Source organism: Triticum dicoccoides, chromosome 3A (assembly GCF_002162155.2).
Source record: "Triticum dicoccoides isolate Atlit2015 ecotype Zavitan chromosome 3A, WEW_v2.0, whole genome shotgun sequence".
NCBI classification, from domain to species: domain Eukaryota; kingdom Viridiplantae; phylum Streptophyta; class Magnoliopsida; order Poales; family Poaceae; genus Triticum; species Triticum dicoccoides.
The window spans coordinates 587,212,454-587,219,678 of NC_041384.1; positions in this window are offsets into that span (position 1 = coordinate 587,212,454).

Consider the following 7,225-nt stretch of genomic DNA (forward strand, 5'->3'; position numbering starts at 1 on the left):
CCAAAGCGCAGAAGCAGCCCGGGTTGAAACCCAAGGTGCCCTCCAGGAGATCCAGGAGGCCAAGAAGATCGCGGTGGGTAAGGCATTTAGTATGCAAAGAAAATATGTGAATGAGAAGTATTTCCTACTAACCCGGATTCGGAGTTCTCCAGGGGCATTTGTGGATCTGCCGCGCAGCGTGTCCGATGCTGCGGAGTTGTTCCGAGACGAAGAAGGGATCTCGATGGAGAAGCTGTTCTGGTTGCAATACCTTGCGCCAGAACATCCGGTGCCCTTCACCGATCAGCTAAAACAGCTGGTCGAGCTGCATAGGGTGGCCGAACTGGCCATGGAGGATTTAGTAATCTGGTTGTGGCCTGCCGAAGCTATACCCAGCAGCTACTTCGGACTCGTGAAGCGGCTGGTAGGTGCCTGCCCTCGGCTGGACATCGTCAAGAGGTCGGCCTGCATCGAGGGTGCACGCATGGCCTTCGCCCGCATCAAGGTGTGGAGGACGAAGATGGATGCCATCAAGCTTGTGACCGAGGGGCCACCTGAAGGCAAGGAGCACCACACATCGGAGCAGTATTTTGAAGACGTTCTGGAGGGGTCCCGCATTGTGGCGACGCAATGTGCGCAAGACATTATATTCGAATGAATATATTCATGTTGTCTCTACCTTGTATAATGAAACAAACTTTGTTATGTAATATAATGTTTGTTTTAAAAAAATTCACCTCCTGTGCGGCCGTGTTGTGTGAAATCTGAGAGTTGGCCAGTCGCCGGCTTCTGCCCCCACGTAGGAAGTACGGGGGTGTTCGGGATATAAAATCTAAATACTCTTGATCTAATTGTTTGGTCCAAGGAGGTGTTTAGCGCAACGAACCAGGCAATCAGACTATTCGGCTTGAATACCCTCACTTAGCCATAGGATTTTGACGATAAAAATTTAGGCGCAGCCCCTGGTATTCGAACCAGGAAGCTATAAAAACCTGATCGGGCAAGTACCAATCCCTCGCGTAATGCGGAAAAAATATCTAACGATTTGACACCTCCGAAGAGCTGACCGGCTCTCCCCGCATCATGACAGTCAGTTTTTGGCTTTCTCTATTGACGTGCTCACCCAGGTAAACCAGGGCACAATCGCAATAGTTCTCCCTTTACTACCTTAGCCGATATAGCGGAACATAAGGTAGCAAGCACAGGAGCCGGGCAACCCAACTATTGACCAAAGACATGATCCAGAGCCAGTGCATATAGTGCTAAATTTGGGGTGCCGAATAGTGGAAAGTGTTCGGACTTTGTTGCCGTGTTGTGGGGTGCTATGAAGCCCCTGGCAAATTAGAACGTACCAAAGTGTATGGGCGCTACCTGATAAGATTATCAATAAGAAAAAAAAGGAAAACATAAAAGAGCAAGGTAATGAGCCAAGGTCGCGGAATTTGGGCCGCAAACTGTTTCCATTATAGTTTTGATTAATACGTTGAAGCACATTGATACAAATAGTGCAATAAGCAATGGGCTAAGCCATGACCAAGAGAGAGCTATGTGTGGGTCCTGAAAACAGGCAGAGGGATTGTTGAAGAAACCACCTAAGAAATTCCCATGTACGGCTTCGTGCCATCTTGGTATATTTATCCTTTGAAAGGACCGGCGATTGGGCTACCAGGGGCAATCTGTGGAGAGAAAACCTGAAAAGGAGAAGAGGAAACAGTGAGAGTATGTGTGTCCGGGAGTGGTCGACCGTATTGTGGATCACAGGCTAGTTATGCCTCCGTCTATGCCCATGGTATCTTGAGTGTGTAATTATGTACGCGCGATACGAACACCGCTACTTGATCGGGACTGGGATGGAGGCCAAATTGCTAGTCAAGCTCCTGACGAGCTGGCTATCCTGCTGCAGAGTGGTCCGGACTCTCTTGGCAGTGTCCGGGTGCTCGGCCGCCGAATCGATGTTCTGCTTAAAAAGGTCGTTCTGCACTTCTGCTGCTAAGGCAGCGGTGTGCTCCTCAATACGAAGGGAGCATTCCGTGTTTCCATTAACTATTATGACGCCACGCTGTCCAGGCATCTTGAGCTTGAGGTAAGCATAGTGTGGCACTGCGTTGAAACAAGCAAACGTGGTTCGTCCGAGCGATGCGTGATAGCCGCTGCGAAAGGGGGCGATATCGAAGATTAACCCTTGCTTCGGAAGTTGTTCGGCGATCTGAAGACAACCTCTAGTGTGATTGAGCCCGTACAGCGGGCCTCTACACCTGGAATGTCTCCTTTAAAGGTAGTTTTTGTGGGTTTGATCCATGATGGATTGATGCCCATTTTGCGCGTTGTGTCCTAATAGAGCAGATTGAGGCTGCTACCACCATCCATGAGGACTCGCGTCAGGTGGAATCCATCAATGATTGGGTCGAGGACCAGTGCGGCTAAAACGCCATGACGGATACTGGTCGGATGATCCCGACAATCAAAAGTGATCGGACATGACGACCATGGGTTGAATTTTGGGGTGACTGGCTCTATCACGTAGACGTCCCTGAGCGCGCGTTTGCGCTCCCTCTTGGGGATGTGGGTAGCATATATCATGTTCACCGTTTTGACCTGAGGGGGAAATTTCTTCTGTCCCCCAGTGTTCAGTAGCCGGGGCTCCTCAACATCGTCCTCGCTTTGTGATCCCTTCTCCTTGCTTTCGGCATTTAGCTGGCCGGCCTGTTTAAAAACCCAACAATCTCTGTTGGTATGATTGGGCGGTTTATCTGGGGTGCCATGGATCTGGCACGGGCGATCGAGTATACGGTCCAAGATGGATAAGCCCAAATTGTTCTTTTTGAACGGCTTCTTCCACTGACCGGACTTAGAGCCACTGAATCCGGCATTAACCGCCGTGTCATCGGTGTTGTCATTGTTGTTTCGACGCTTGTGTTTATTGCATCGAGATTTGTCATTACTATTTCTAACTTCAGGGGTGCTGACATCATTTGCATTGTTCTTGCTACGGGCCAGCCAACTATCCTCACCCGCACAAAAGCGGGTCATGAGTGTCGTGAGGGCTGCCATAGACTTCGGCTTTTCTTGACCAAGGTGACGGGCTAGCCATTCGTCATGGATGATGTGTTTGAAGGCTGGTAGGGCTTCGGCATCCGAACAGTCCACGATCTGGTTCTTTTTAGTTAGGAACCTAGTCCAGAATTTCCTGGCTGACTCTCCAGGCTGTTGAACTATATGGCTTAAGTCATCGGCATCTGGTGGCCGAACATATGTACCTTGGAAGTTGTCGCGGAAGGCTTCTTCCAAATCCTCCCAGCTGCCAATAGAGTTTTCAGGCAGACCATTTAACCAGTGCCAAGCTGGCCCTTTAAGTTTTAATGGGAGGTATTTGATGGCATGGAGGTCATCTCCACGAGCCATATGAATGTGGAGAATAAAATCCTCAATCCACACCGCAGGATCAGTTGTTCCGTCGTATGATTCAGTATTCATGGGTTTAAACCCTTTTGGGAATTCATGCTCCATTACTTCGTCAGTGAAGCAAAGAGGGTGTGTGGCGCCTCTATATCGGTCCACATCGCGACGTAGCTCCGATGGAGACCGTCTGCAGTTTTCGGCCCGCGCATGACAAGGTTTGTCACGTCCGAATAGATAGAGATAGCCATCGTCACATGTCGAGGTATGTCCTCGTGATCCGTATATCGATCTTGTATGTCATGCTCTATTGTTCAGGTCCTGCCGAAGGTCATATGTATAACCACAAGCTGTTTTATCTCTGCCTTTATAATGAGGCGGGGCGGGCTGGTATTCGGCTTGAGTTGTTGATACGTCCATTTGCATCATGCTTTTATATCGATATTTATTGCATTATGGTCTGTTATTTCACATTATGTCACAATACTTATGGATATTCTCTCTTATTTTACAAGGTTTACATAAGGAGGGAGAATGCCAGCAACTGGAATTCTGGGCTGGAAAAGGAGCAAATATTAGAGACCTATTCTGCACAACTCCAAAAGTCCTGAAACACCACAGAATATCTTATAATAAATAATGAAAAATCCTCGCCAAATATGAAGACCAGGGGGCCCACACCCTTTCCACGAGGGTGGGGGCGCCCCCCCCCCTAGGGCGCACCCCCTACCTCGTGGGCCCCCTGGTGTCTCTCCGATGACCATCTTCTCCTATATGATGTCTTTCGTCAAGAAAAAAGAAGAAGCAACCTTTCGGGACGAAACTCCGCCGCCACGAGGCGGAACCTTGGCGGAACCAATCTAGGGCTCCGGCAGAGCTGTTCTGGCGGGGAAACTTCCCTCCCGGAGGGGGAAATCATCGCCATCATCATCACCAATGCTCCTCTCATCGGGAGAGGGCAATCTCCATCAACATCTTCATCAGTACCATCTCATCTCAAAACCCTAGTTCATCTCTTGTATCCAATTCTTGTCTCCAAGTCCAGGATTGGTGCTAGTAGGTTACTAGTAGTGTTAATTACTCCTTGTAGTTGATGCTAGTTGGTTTAATTGGTGGAAGATCATATGTTCAGATCCTTTATGCATATTATTACACCTCTGATTATGAACATGTTTATGCTTTGTGAGTAGTTACTTTTGTTCCTGAGGACATGGGAGAAGTCTTGCTATTAGTAGTCATGTGAATTTGGTATTCGTTCGATATTTTGATGAGATGTATGTTGTCTCTCCTCTAGTAGTGTTATGTGAACGTCGACTACATAACACTTAACCATTATTTGGGCCTAGAGGAAGGCATTGGGAATTAATAAGTAGATGATGGGTTACTAGAGTGACAGAAGCTTAAAGCCTAGTTTATGCGTTGCTTCGTAAGGGCTGATTTGGATCCATTTGTTTCATGCTATGGTTAGGTTTACCTTAATACTTTTGTTGTAGTTGTGGATGCTTGCAATAGAGGTTAATCATAAGTGGGATGCTTGTTCAAGTAAGAACAGCACCCAAGCATCGGTCCACCCACATGTCAAATTATCAAAGTACCGAACGCGAATCATATGAACGTGATGAAAACTAGCTTGACGATATTCCCATGTGTCCTCGGGAGCGCTTTTCCTTATATAAGAGTTTGTCCAGGCTTGTACTTTGCTACAAAAAGGATTGGGCCACCTTGCTGCACTTTATTTACTTTTTTACTTGTTGCTCGTTACAAATTATCTTATCACAAAACTATCTGTTACCACTTATTTCAGTACTTGCAGAGAATACCTTGCTGAAAACCGCCTATCATTTCCTTCTGCTCCTCGTTGGGTTTGACACTCTTACTTATCGAAAGGACTACGATAGATCCCCTATACTTGTGGGTCATCAAGACTCTTTTCTGGCGCCGTTGCCGGGGAGTGAAGCGCCTTTGGTAGGTGGAATTTGGTAAGGAAAAATTTATATAATGTGCTGAAATTTACTGTCACTTGTTACTATGGAAAGTAATCCTCTGAGGGGCTTGTTCGGGGTATCTTCACCCCGACCAGTAGAGCAAAGAGTTGCTCCTCAACCTACTGAACCTATTGAAAATGAAATTCCTTATGAGTATCCTTCGGGTATGATAGAAAAACTGCTAGCTAATCCTTTTACAGGAAATGGAACAAAGCATCCTGATGAACACCTAATATATGTGGATGAAGTTTGTGGATTATTTAAGCTTGCAGGTATACCCAATGACGTTGCTAAGAAGAAGGTCTTCCCTTTATCTTTGAAGGGAGATGCATTGATATGGTATAGGCTATGTGATGATACGAGATCATGGAATTATAGAAGATTGAAATTGGAATTTCATCAAAAGTATTACCCTATGCATCTTGTTCATCGTGACCGCAATTATATATATAATTTTTGGCCTCGCGAAGGAGAAAGCATCGCTCAAGCTTGGGGGAGGCTTAAATCAATGTTATATTCATGCCCCAATCATGAGCTCCCAAGAGAAACAATTCTTCAAAAAAATTATGCTCGGCTTTCTGAAAATAATTGCACCATGCTCGATACTTCTTGTGATGGCTCTTTTATGATGAAGACTATTGGATTTAGATGGGATTTATTGGATAGAATTAAACGCAACTCTGAAGATTGGGATCTTGACAAAGGTAAGGAGTCAGGTATGACACCTAAGTTTGATTGTGTTAAATCTTTTATGGATACCAATATTTTCCGTAAGTTTAGCACTAAATATGGACTTGATTCTGAGATAGTAGCTTCTTTCTATGAATCTTTTGCTACTTATGTTGATCTCCCTAAGGATAAGTGGTTTAAATATCATCCTCCCATAGAAGTAAAAGTGGCTGCGCCTATTAAAGTTGAAGAAAAGACTGTCACTTATAATGATCCTATTGTTCCCACTTGTTATGTTGAGAAACCACCTTTCCCTGTTAGGATAAAGGATCATGCTAAAGCTTCAAATATGGTTCGTAAAAGCAATATTAAAACATATACACCTCCTGATCAAGTTAAAGTAGAACCTAATATTGCTACTGTTAAAGATCTCTTATCTGATAATATAGATGGGCATGTTATTTACTTCTGTAATGAAACTGCTAGAATTGCTAAACCCCGTGATACAGATAAACCTAGACCTGTGGTAGGCATGCTTGTTATTTCTGTTAAAATAGGAGATCATTGTTATCATGGCTTATGTGATATGGGTGCTAGTGCTAGTGCAATACCTATTGACTTATACAAAGAAATTATGCATGACATTGCACCTGTTGAGTTAGAAGAAATTGATGTTACTATTAAACTTGCTAATAGAGATACTATTTCACCAATGGGAATTGTTAGAGATGTTGAAGTCTTGTGTGGGAAAACTAAATATCCTGCTGATTTTCTTGTTCTTCGTTCCCCACAAGATAGCTTTTGTCCCATTATATTTGGTAGACCCTTCTTAAATATTGTTAATGCTACCATAGATTGCACAAGGGATGTTGTTACTGTCGGCTTAGATATATGACTCATGAGTTTAATTTCTCTAAATTTAGTAAACAACACCGTGAAGAAGAATTGCCTAGTAAGGATGAAATTATTGGTCTTGCTTCTATTGCCATACCTCCTAGTGATCCTTTAGAACAATATTTGCTAGACCATGAGAATGATATGTTTATGGATGAAAGAAGGGAAATAGATGAAGTATTCTTTAAACAGGAACCTATTCTGAAACACAATTTGCATGTTGAAATCCTAGGGGATCCCCCTCCACCTAAGGGTGATCCCGTGTTTGAGCTTAAATTGTTGCCTGATAATCTTAAATATGC